Here is a 12780-nt window from a genome sequence, read left to right as displayed (position 1 = left end):
CTTTGGTCTGGTGGTGTCTAAAGCCGTCTACAGATGTGATTTACACTGCAAGACAGAGAGAAAAGCCATGACATTTTCTCTGCCTCTCAAAAACCTTGTGTGTCTGTGTATGTGTGTGTGTGTGTGTGTGTCAATTACTTAATTGTCCGTCCCTTTTTCAATTAACCGAAGAGACGCTGTTATCTCCAATCTAACGGACCTATGTGTTTTGTACTGACACTCTGTGCCAGCCATCCAGCCACGCAGCCTCTCGGCCCCCGGGCTGTCGTCAGTAGAGTGATGTAAACGCCACTCAGACGGATTCCCATCACAACCAAAATGGCGTCGGAGCGTACGCCAGCAGCCGGTGGGTCGGCATATTGAGGTGCTCGGGAACACAGAGAGGCGTTTAAAACGTTATCCCCGTAACGGTTTATTATGCACTGACAGTGCTGTAATGCAAGCGTGTTATTGAGCGATATACCAGCCGAAGCTGTGCGGAGGACCAATTTCGCGTTCACAAAGTGGTGTAAGTATGAAATGATGTGATGATGACTGACTGAACTGAACTGACTGTGGACGGATTTACCGAACAGCTGCCGATTACTATTGTGAATCACTCGGAACATGCTAGAAATCCTAGCAGGGAGAGAGTTCCAAGCAGCCTGGCTGTAGTAGCTGTGCCCGTACTGATAGGGCAATCTAAATTACTTGCAAATGAACCGTGCACTGGGCATAATTGTTGCAGATGGCATGCATGCTGACAGGCTCGATAAGATTTGACCCAGTCATTGCCATGCTCTGGTCTGCTCTGAGTCTGAGCTCGCCTCGGCTACGCATGTGCCACAGGTTGTTCTGAATCTATCATTACTAATCCCTATAGATTGAGCTGTGTATACACTGTATGTGTATATTATGTTGTTCGGTAAAAAAATGCAATCGACACTTTTTGGAGGCAGGTCATACACGCTCACAGGTTGTCAGGCAAGCTGATTTACCCACCACACACCATACTGTCTGCGTCGGTTTAATAGCCCTAAAAATAAATGTTAGTTGTGGTGTTGTTACTCCTGCCTTAAGAAGAGAAACATGTTCTTAAATGCCAGATGATTTATTCAGTTCATTTACATATTTTTACTTTTTTGCCATCTGGAAATGCTAAAGGTTTTTAAATCAATGTCAACAACATTTCAGTGTCCCTCACTGGGTCTTCTTTAATTGTGGTGGTAGTAGCCAGGGACACAGATTTAAGGACTGTGCAGTTTGCATGCATAGTTGCCTACTATGACTGGCAGCTACTATATCGAATCAGCTCGGAAGATCTCTTTATTCTGGCCCTGTCCGATATTGTGGTGGATCATTAGATATAAGAATGCACGGGGAGAAGAAATGAGCTGTTGAGAAGTGACCCAGCTAAGCTTTCATAATGGAGAGAGTGGAGACAATGGATTTCTTGGCATTTTGGAGGTATGCATCTCAAAAATTCCCTCACTGTGAGTTTAAGTGGTGACACACAGGACAAGCATGTCTGGTCAAATCATACAATACAGAAATACTTCCAAGCCTGTCATTTAAAAACCTCAGATGTGCATGAAGGTAGCCCTGGAGCCTGCAAAGAACCCAACATGGACATATTTGTGAAATGATTGGTCTCCATAATTCGTGAAAAAACTCAGGCTTGTTTTCTTTTATACATTATGGGCAGAATGTTTGTAATCTCTTTGCCTTGCCTATTCTTGTTTGGAGCCGTGATGACTGCCACATTGGAATGTCAAAGAGGAGACATGGGTATGCTTGAAATGAATACTGTCGTGTCACACATTTTGAGTTTGCACACGTGGAACGTGCAGGCAGTTTACTGTAACCAGGTTACTGCCCCCATGCAGTTCCAGGACGAGGAGGGTTCATTGCACCGAGTAAAAGATCAAAGAGCGGTCTGGGATGCACAACATCTGCTTAGCACCTTTAAGACCACATGAATGACCCTGATGCCTTTGCCCTAACACTGACCTAAGGGTCTCTGTTTATAATGCCAGCCCAAGAAGTATTTGATCTGTTTAGGCTAACTGAAATAAGGTATTCCTTACTTGTCAGTAATTGTCAGGCATTTCAAAGAGACGACAGAGTGGAGGACAGATATATTATGATTATTTGGTGTGGTGTGAGGTCTGGTCTGATTGAGATCTAAATGAGTTCCTGATAGGCAGGTTAGAATGTATGTCATCCATTTGTACTTTGGGCAGAGTTGAGAGCCATTGGTGAATTGAGAATGTGTTTTTTGGCGAGGTCATACGTTAGGATAGAAAAGATGGTCATCTCTCCTGTTACTAGAAGTCTGGTAGTAGATACTTACTGTAGATTAACAAAGGATTTTGGTGTTCTTTGAACATGCACAGAGCAATTACATGACATGATTTATTAACGCAGTGCATTTGGTCCGGTATATTCCGAGTTCTTTCTCACAAGTATCCAACTCATTTGCAGAGATGATCAACAGAGTGACCAGAGTCAAGTGGATGTGTGTGACAGGCTGTGTAGGCTGCTACACCAATCTGTATTGTCTCGTTTGGCTCTGAGACTGTTTGGTCAAATCCTGATTTTGGAAAGTCCTAAACCACCATTTAGGCATTTACTGAGGTTTTTAATAACATAATCACAGTTATAAATACATTATAATGCACTTACAATGCTTCATAACACTGGTTATAAATATTTATAATCATGTATGACAAATTTTAACAAGGTATATGAAGTATGGTCAAAATGCATTATAAGCTCAGTGGAACAGCACCTTATAACCGCCATACAGCATTATATACACTTAATCACATGTTATCTATGACTAAGTTAGGGTTATAATGTGTTGTTCTGCTGAGTTTGTATTCCTGTTCCTTTAATCTAATTTCTCCCACTACATTTCCCCCATATTTCCCCCAGTTATTCTGTGTTGTTATCGAAGTAGGAGCAAAACAAACTCAAATCAACAATAGAACACAAACATGCTGGGATGCTACAGTTGTAATCATTTGTGGGTTGTTTTGGGGGCATTCAGGTTTTTAGACATGTTTGGGGGACCCCCTCACTGTGACTAGCACCAAGAGTTGAGGAATTACATTTTGTATAACACGGTTCTATTGTGAAAATGACTGATCTACATGCTCACAGTGCCTCGCAATGCGAGGCATTGTGAGCATGTAGATTGGCTATTTCCACAATTCCTGCCTCTAATATTTGACAATTTGGCCAATGTTTAATTTGTCATTTTAGAGGTATTAAAAAGTCCTTAAATTGTCACTTTAGAAATGTGTAGATACTCTTTATACACTTAAACGTTATGTTGGTTTGTTCACTGTTGAGTGAGAAAACAACATTGCACATTAAGTTAACCATCTGGGGACCCTCTAAAATAATTTGGGGATCCCTGTGGGGGTCCCGACCCACAGGTTGAGAACCACTGCTTTAAATGACACCACACCTGACACCTACCTACGCAGGGTAGGGTTAGGGTGAGCCTGTATTGTTTTTTGTTCTTTTTAATTATTATTATTGTTATTTTTGAGAATTATTTCCCTAAAGGAGGATATTCATGTTAGCAGGATCAACACAGCACAGCATTAGCTGTGTTTTCATAAAGGTTTTGGGCGAAATGAGACCCTGCGTTGGGAACGGGGCACTGATGTAGATTAGTTGGCATGAAAATTGAGCACCTGGATTACATGAGCCCAGGAAGTCCTATCCATAAACACTAATTACTCATAAACTCAGAGGAGAGTCGACTAGGCCTATTCTCTGGATTGAGAGGGCAGGATGTGTTCTTAGTTGTGGGTGGCGTCTGGCTTTCCACCCCAGGAGTTAGGGTGGGCTTCAGTATTAAATGACACATAATAACAGTTCCCAGTCCTGGGGTTGTCCTTTTTGTGTCATTTATATTTAGATTTTGAATACGTTTATCTTCCTAACTCGTGAGAACGAGATAATATGTAGGAGAAAAAAAGTTGGTGGAAAGAAATACAACCAATTTCTGATTATTATATCATTCTTTTGTAGATCAGTGTTTCCACGAGTTAGGAACTCATTTCCACAAATTAAAAAAAAAAAAAATCTCCTTAATATTATCTCATTCCTGCGATTTAGGAACGAGAAAAATCGAAATGAAAATAAATCCAAAAATATTTGTAAAAAAAACCTTTTAAAAAACGCATTCATCAACCGTTTATTTATTTATTTTTTCGGTTATTGGAAACAATTGGTCCGACTGACTTCCCAGTGTTCCCACTCGACACCGCACACTTTCAGGTCATATGGGACACACATGCCAAGATTGAGGTCAATTGCTCATGCAGATGCCACCCGCCACCGAGTTATGCCCAGGACAGACACACCGGCAAAAGATTGGTTAATTTATAGATAGATGTTTATAAGGCATTAATACATGGGCTATAGTGTTAACCAATTTTCTCTAATAACATTGGCAGAAGACACAGTGGCTCAGGAGTCAGGACTGAGGTAGACAGAGTGGCCACTTGGGAAACAGAAGACAGAAGGTTCCCAGCTCGATCCCTGGCTCCCCCTGTGTTGGTGCCGAGGTGTCCTTGAGCAAAGGTGCTTATAGGACAAAGGCATTTATATAAATGCACCATGTACCATTGATTTACTTTACCATTTTAACACAGGTTATTAGTGAGGGCATTGAAAGGGTATCAACCAGAGAGACACGTGTGATTGATTGATTGAAGAATTTATTAGAAGTTTGCAATAGAAAAAAGTACAGTTTCATGACAGTACAAATCACTGGTACAAGGTCAACTAAAAGGAGATCCTAGAAAGCCGAGGCTTATTTCCACAGGAACCACACTTTAAGTATCTCATATAACATTGAAAGACAGACGGATAGAACATAGTACTTTATCTAGGATAATATCAGTTTCAAAAGCATAACATCAAATACAAAAGGCAGAATACAAAGAAAAAGGGGGGGGGGGAGCATGGGGGCTTAGTCTATTTACAAGTCACGGGTAGCTGCTGTCTGAAGGTGACTTTTCATACCAATTTTGAAGGAGGCTAGGGATTTGCTCTGAGTCACACTTAACTCCAGATCAGCAGCAGACACTGTGACCTGAAGCATGGTTTGTGTGAGAGTGAAGACAGTTGGTGAGAGATTCCCTTGCTTGAAGACATGGCTTTAATTCCTCAGGGGTTGGCACTCAGCACTTCCCTGTACCTCTCTTAATTAACAGAGGAAGCCAGGGAACCTCTGGTTATTCATTAACCCATTCAGGCCGGGTACACATTTTAGTGTATGGGAGGGGCTTACAGTACATGTACAGTATGTAGCAACATAATTGTTTTTGTAGGCTAATTTCTGATTTAGGCCTAACTATAGGTTAAAACGTATGGCACCTACCACCAAGGACCACAATGGAAATAAGTCACTGACTTCATTGTGTTTTTATCTTTGACGTTTCTGTGAGAAGCATGCGTTTCTCTCTCTCTCTCTCTCTCTCTCTCTCTCTCTCTCTCTCTCTCTCTCTCTCTCTCTCTCTCTCTGCAGTTGGTTTAATACGTTAATTGTGACGCATGTGTGCTTAACTAACAGTATATAACACTCATTTGATTTTACTGCTCAATTGCCATGAAGATGCTTGAAGCCGATGAAAGAACGATTGATGCGACACGTGAGCTTGTAGATCTGCTATTTCCACTATCAATGTTCTTTTTAAAGTGTAAAGTTGTCAAATGTGTCCTTCATTTCTTTGTATATTTAGGTTATGTGTCATATTTTAACTTCAAAGCCTAACAGAAATGTATTGTCAACGACAAAAACACAATTCAATCATTAATCTCAATTATTTGAGTGACAATTAATCGTCATGTAAAATGTAATAATCGTGACAGCCCTGGACATATGCAATAATAGTATAGGCAGGAATTAGTAATAGTATCAATAAAACCTCAAACGTGTATTCTAGTTGATCACTTTAGTAATGTGGTCTCTGTCAGGCTGTGCCCACCTAAGTTCTAACCTCTCAAGACAGATTTTGTTTACCGAATGGGTTCCCAGATTTCTGACCACCCAGCGGGGTGGGGTTTCCCATCCCTAAGTATGAAGTAAGAGCAAAATGGATATTGTGGGAATATGGTCAATAATCAACAGCAGTGTGCTCGAGATTTACAGTATGATTCTTCCATGCACTCATGGACATGGGCCATTAAATCAGTTGAAGTAACGATCATACATTCCCTGTCTGGGTCAAGGAATGATCCATCCAGCTAAGAGAACATACAATTTACTCCAGATTAAGGAGCTGGTGATTTTTTCAATGCAGTCTTTTCAAAAAGCTGCATTAGTTCAGGGGTCTTCAACGTTTTCAGGCCAAGGACCCCCACTACATATTGTATAAAATTGTGATGCAGATTAAAAATGTACATAACATGGATTATTTCTTATACAGTTTAGACTTGACAGCACTATCGTATGTGTAGGTTGGATTAATGTGTAATATTTTCATATATTGATATATTTAACTGACAATACCTACTAGTCTGCTCTTCTTTTCCCTCTACACCAAACCTCTGTGCCGATCTACAAGCTCACAACGCCTCACAGCGCGACACGTTGTGAGCTTGTAGATCGGCTATTTTTTGGCTAATGTTCCACTAAGAATAGGGATTGCTAGGGTTCAAGTGATCAAACATGATCACACAAAGATTTGGCGGACCCCCTGTAGTAACTCTGAGGACCCCCTAGGGGTCCCGGACCCCCTGTTGTTGCATTCCGAGTCTGCCGGGAATCGTGTTCTTCTGCGAGCATAGTCCAACAGGCATTTGTTTACTTTATGTAGCCATAGATGAAGCCATAGTTACCCTTTGAATTTGAATAATTGAGCATGAACATTTTTGAAATATGAAGTTTAGCATTTCATCTAATTCTAAGGATGGCCTAAGCAGCTGTAACAATTGTTTGATATGGCTCCTCCTTGTAAACATTTATTCGGTTAAAGAAAGTGTATCAAATGTAATTTTGGACTCGTTTCCATATCCAGTTAAATTCTGAACATAACATGTCAGCTAATCCCCAGCAGTGGTTAATGGGTAACTATGGACAACATGGTTGCACTTGCAACTTGCTAGTGAAACACAAAAATAACACAATAAAATACAATGAATAAATAATATTACATTTAGAATTATAGCCCTTGAATGATAGCTGGTTATCTACCAAAGAGAAACAGATTGACTTAAAGTCCCTTTTCCACAGGCCCAACACCACACCACTCCACACCGCCTACTTGTGCCAGGTTTTCCACGACAAGGACCTGGGTAGAGTGGTGTGAAAGCGGTACTAAATGTGGTACTAAAAAGTATCCAATCTAGAGTAGGTCTGAGCTAGGCCAAACGGGGCCAAACACTTCATAATGACTGATCACTCACTGACTTTTCATTTAGACCACCAGGATATAGTTGCAATACATGATAATATATTATATTGTGTTATAACCACTATTATAATCTATTATGGAGTATTATAATTATCATAGTAATACATTAATACTTTATAGTGTATTATAATCACAGTTATAATCCATTATAGTGTATTATAATTTAGGATAGTTGTAATAATAATAATAATAATCACAGTTAAAAGGGTCAATTTGTTTCTTACCGATAGGGGTACTTTTGTGTAAAGGAAAATGTAGATATTTTGATGTGGTGCGGTGTGGTGTAGTGTGGTGTGGTGCTAAAGCTGCAGTCGAAAAGGGGCTTAAAGCCCCTTTTTAGTGTCTGTATAAGCCAACATTGGACAGATTTCCCGCCCTGCCTATGTGTGTAATCTTCTCGTTCCATAGCCCCCAGAGGTCATGCTGTGATAATTTATAGCTTACTATTAATTTGCATGTTCAGAGGCCAGGGAGTTGACATTACAACTCAGTCAGGCGTGTTACAGACACCCTTGTGGGCCAGTAGATCATCTCAAGCAGCACTAGTGGGTTCCTATCTCAACATTCAGCTCACATCGCCTAGCTCGCATCAAGGAACCAGAGGTGTGCTGCGGATCACGTTCTGACGTGGAAAAATAAACTGCATATTTCCTGCTGGGTCATCAGCTTCTTCCTTGCAGACAAACATGACCCGACGGTGTCGATGGAGATGGGGAAACATGCGCCTGTAGCTGGAATTACTAACTGGAAGCAGATGCTTAACCCCCGTGAAAGCTTCCTACTGGCTTGTGTTTGTGTTCTTGTGCATTCCAGCGAACCCCCCTCCACTCTGTCGAACCCTGCTGTGGTCGTAGCTCTGCTGGATGTCGGTCCAGCTGGAGCCAAGGACACCAACAGAGCTGTCAGGGTGTCGGAGGGGTCACCTTATGGGCTTTCATTGGTCCCGGTTCTTCCTGAAACTTTAGACAGCTGGTAAACGTTGCCGTGTCATGTTGTCTTTAGTAGTAACCCTCCCCCCACCCAATAGCAGATATTGAAGGCTTGTGGCGCATTGAACTTCTCCCTGAAATAATGTCATACAAACCAGGGTGTCTGGGATGAGAAGATTTGTCTTTTAAGCCTCATTTACTGCTGGCAAGTAGCCATTAGTTATTAATGAATTGCATTTTATAGAGCTTTTCTAAGTACTCAACAGGGCAGGAATTTCAGGGAGGCCATGAAGGCCATGGCCGTTGTTGCCCCTCAGTTGGGCCTTGTGCCCCTTGAAAAACATTTGAGAACCGCTGGGCCACTGGTGCCAGTACACCCAGAAATGCCATTGCAGAGAATCATACCAAAAATGCCAATGAATGATCTAATTTTAACAGTTTAAGAGCTACGTTTCTCAAATGCCCTTTGACATTAACACTCAAATAAAGAGCCCAGGTTTTTTATGCAAATGTATAATGACCGGTAGATGACGTCAATATGACAATTCTTCTCTAATTTTCTTTAGTGCTTTGTAAAGTTTAAAGCCATCATTTAGGAAAAAATAGAAAGTGAAGAAGGTAAGAAAGAAGACAAAAGTTCAGAGATGGCCATAGAAATAATACACTTGACTTTTAGAGCAATTTTTGAAAATAGGTTATAAATTGCTGCATCTACGCTTCCCTCTCAGCTTTCCGAGAGGGATGAGGACTAACCACTCTCCCTCTTTAAAAACACAGCATGTGTTCTCCATCATGTCTACTTGACTAGTATACATTTAGTATTTTATTCATGGTATGGTAATATTACTCCTTTTGTATGTCCGTGGCAAAAATATATTTTGAGGAAAATGTCCATCACAAGCCCAGGGGGTTGATGACCCCTGACCAATGCAGTAGGTTTTTGCAGGTTTCTTTCACTGCAGATAATCAAAATTTCAAAACAAAATCATCCTTAACCCTTAAATTCAATTAATTCTTTCAATGGACTAAACCTTTTTATTTATTTTATTTGATGGCCTTCCTGCCTTAGTATTTGGCCTTTGTGCCCTCAAAAAACTGACAACACCAAAGGACAATTGGCCTTGCCCCTAAAACGACAAAATTCTAGGCCTGGTACTCAAAACGCTTTACAATTGTTAATTCATACAAGGGTGGGGGTGGGGCTACAACATATATTGTACATTTATGTATAAAATTGTGTTTCATGTGTATACAGTACATACACATACCATGACATGTTATTGTGCATTCAATAATATGCTATTCAAATAATAGATATATTCATGCTTTTATTTTAAACTTGCATGTACAGTACAAGTGGCCTTACAACTGCCATTTATTAACATACCTTATTAACTGAACCAATGTTAATACTATCAATCTATCACTAACAATCTGTCAGTTGCACAATAATCATGTATACCGTATTTTCCGGACTATAAGGCGCACTTAAAAGCCTTTAATTTTCTCAAAAAACTACAGTGCGCCTTATAGTCCAGTGCGCCTTATATATGGATCATTCATTGACATTGACATTCCCTTTAGCACAGCTCCATCTGTTGGATGCATAACGCAACGGTAGCGTCTATTATGTGCGCCTTATAGTCAGGTGCGCCTTATATATGAAAACAGTTTGAAAATAGACCATTCATTGACAGTGCGCCTTATAGTCAGGTGCGCCTTATAGTCCAGAAAATACTTACTATAGCTATTCAAAAGCGACAGAATCATGTTTTGTTATATTTAAAGTCAAATTTAAAAAATATATATATATTTTTTATATATCCTTTTTTTTCTTTTTCAACAATTCTGGGGACCCGCTGCAGTATCTCCACGGACCCCTTAGGGGTCGTGGACCCCCTTGGGATAATAAAGGTATCTATCTATCTATCTATCCTGCATTACACACATTGCATTTGGGCATTTGGGTCTATAGTGCAGGTGCGCTCTATTGTCAGTGAATTATGCATGTCACATTCAGCACTTGAAAATGCTCTGTAAGCACACGCTGATATAAGTGTTACAAAGACCAGTGGGTAGTGGTACAGTAAGCAGACGACGCGAAAGCCCCCATTTTATGGAATTTGTGCTGCTTTTTCTTAACAAAACCTTCATCATAAATAATTCAGAAAGGCATACATATTTACTCAAGTGGCACTGGACCCCGGGCGGAGGACTTGACTGATCTTTTTTAAAGAGGCTTGCGGCTCATCTTTTTCTTCAGCAGTTTTGTACCCTGACTCCCTGAGAAATCAGCTGTGTCTTCATTCACTGTGTTTACCCCAAGTTCAAGACACAATTTCTTAAAGGTTCGAGCTGGTAAAAGGAAGTAGGGCTGCTAGCAATTACGTTTCTTGGATTAGTCCCATTACACTAATGTGGAGATGTTATATTCTGTGGCAGATTCAGAATGAGTCATGATTTGGGCTTGTGTGTTGTGCAGTTCTCAGCAGGGGATCCATCCAGTTATGATCTGTGCTTTGAAGATGCATGATGTAAATCTGACAGAATGTGGGATATGCTTTCTGAGCAATACTCAACAAAGGGCATAAACTCAGTTAGTCTATAGTTCCACTATAATAGAACTATGGAAAAATAATAGTTCCACTCGGATAATGGCAGTTTTCTGAATATAAAGCTTTTGAGTTCCAAAAGAAGCATGTATTATTTGAAAGTCATTCCCTATCTGTGGCCTTTCCTTGTATGTCTCCAGTTTATTATCAAATAAAGCAACAACAATACAAAATGTTCTTTTCTTGTTCTCTAGTGTAGCACAAAAATACCATCTCACCTTCCCAGACATCAAGTACAAACGTCTGTTTGAGTGATGGGTATGCATTTTTCATTTTGTCTTCAGTGTTTCCATTGTGAGCTCAGCTGTGCTGATTAGGGATGGGACGATAATCGTCGTTATCGTTTATCGTGATAAAGAAATCGCATTGTGGAGATTTACATTTCTCGTGAAATGATCCTCCGTCATGCACTGGGATCAATTAACGCACCTGGAAATAAACAAGTACTTCATACAGTATTTTTTTCACTCTCCACCAAATCTCTTTGCCAAAAAAATAGCCGATCTACAAGCTCACAACGTATCGCATTGTGACACTTTGTGAGCTTGTAGAACTGCTAGTTTTTGGCAAATGTTCTTCTGCCCCAGGATAATGGATGTTGGGGATGTTTTGATTATCACAATCTTAAATCACATTTTTTTTGGTCACAATAATCGGGACTTTCATATCGTCCCATCCCTATCAACAACAATAAAAAAAAAGTTTTGTATTCTAGTGTAACCTAAAAATATCCTCTCGCCTTCCCAGACATCAAGTACAAACTTCTGTTTGAGCGATGGGTATGCATTTTTCATTTTTGTCTTCAGTGTTACCATTGTGAGCTCAGCAGTGCTGATGCACCCCAGAGAAGGCAGAGGGTTGAATACAGACAGTGGGGTGGTGACTATGAGTGGGAAGCGGGAGCCCTGGATTTTGTGCTATATATAGTCTTTATGTAATGTGTGTCACGGTGCTGCTGGTGTTTGGATGGTATTATATTATTTTTAGTAGGCTGACAGCATGGCTCGGATGAGTTGGATTCTTCTGGTCTTTAACGTTGCGCTGTGCTCTAAAACGGGAGCACGGTGGACCTTACGGGGTCAGTGTTTACTATTTCAGAGTTAAATAACACTTGTGGTTTTTCTGTGTGCTTTGGCTCAGTTTCAATCCACAGAAGTGCAATAGGCTATATAATTCATCTTCATTAGCTTATTAGTGTGCGGCATGAACGGCATGTAAACAAAAATGTCTTATCTCTCGGAAATACTAAATAGCTCTAATTTTTACATTTAATAACTTCTTAATAGTCATTTACAATTAGCCAGGTAGCTGATACGCTCTATAGATTGCTCTTTGCACTTCATTATGTGAATGCATTCTTTTCAAGGTCTTGCTTTTAGTAGTTTATTTTAATGAAGAGCAATTTATAAGCTTGAGTTAGCTTTGAACGTTATAATAGTGGAGGCTAATTGCTAAAACCACACATCACGTGTGCTCATTCACTTCTCATAGCCTGTGAAGTAATGGAACACACACACACACACACACACACACACACACACACACACACACACACACACACACACACACACACACACACACACACACACACACACACACACACACACACACACACACAGGTGCTGGTGTCAATGCTGCTCACAAGCATGCTTTAATGGCAGAGGGGGCAGGTAGAGGTGGACAGGATTATAGTCGAGGATCCACATGCCCAAAAGCTCAAGGAATAGGGTTGAACCGGTGATGTTCTGCTGCACTTTTTATTTCTGTTTTATCTATTAGTTTGGTCATTAAGGTCCACAGAATTAGAGGCCTGCTCTGCCG

At 40.4% G+C, this 12780-nt stretch overlaps 1 protein-coding gene across 9 annotated transcripts in view; it reads left to right on the top strand.

The window, feature by feature from the left end:
* Nucleotides 1-300: 300 nt before the first annotated feature.
* Nucleotides 301-12780, top strand: part of LOC308289109 (C-myc promoter-binding protein-like) — a 92829-nt gene continuing 80349 nt past the window's right edge. For all 9 annotated transcript variants that reach the window (XM_080730681.1, XM_080730682.1, XM_080730679.1 and 6 more), the window contains exon 1: nucleotides 301-508. The gene's annotated coding sequence lies outside the window, so the exon portion shown is untranslated. The remainder of the gene's footprint in view (nucleotides 509-12780) is intronic.

This window comes from Nannobrachium achirus (genome assembly GCF_963921795.1).
Source record: "Nannobrachium achirus genome assembly, chromosome: 7".
Lineage (NCBI taxonomy): Eukaryota > Metazoa > Chordata > Actinopteri > Myctophiformes > Myctophidae > Nannobrachium > Nannobrachium achirus.
Note: the sequence above shows the minus strand (reverse complement) of the source record. Positions and strands in the feature narration are given on the sequence as shown.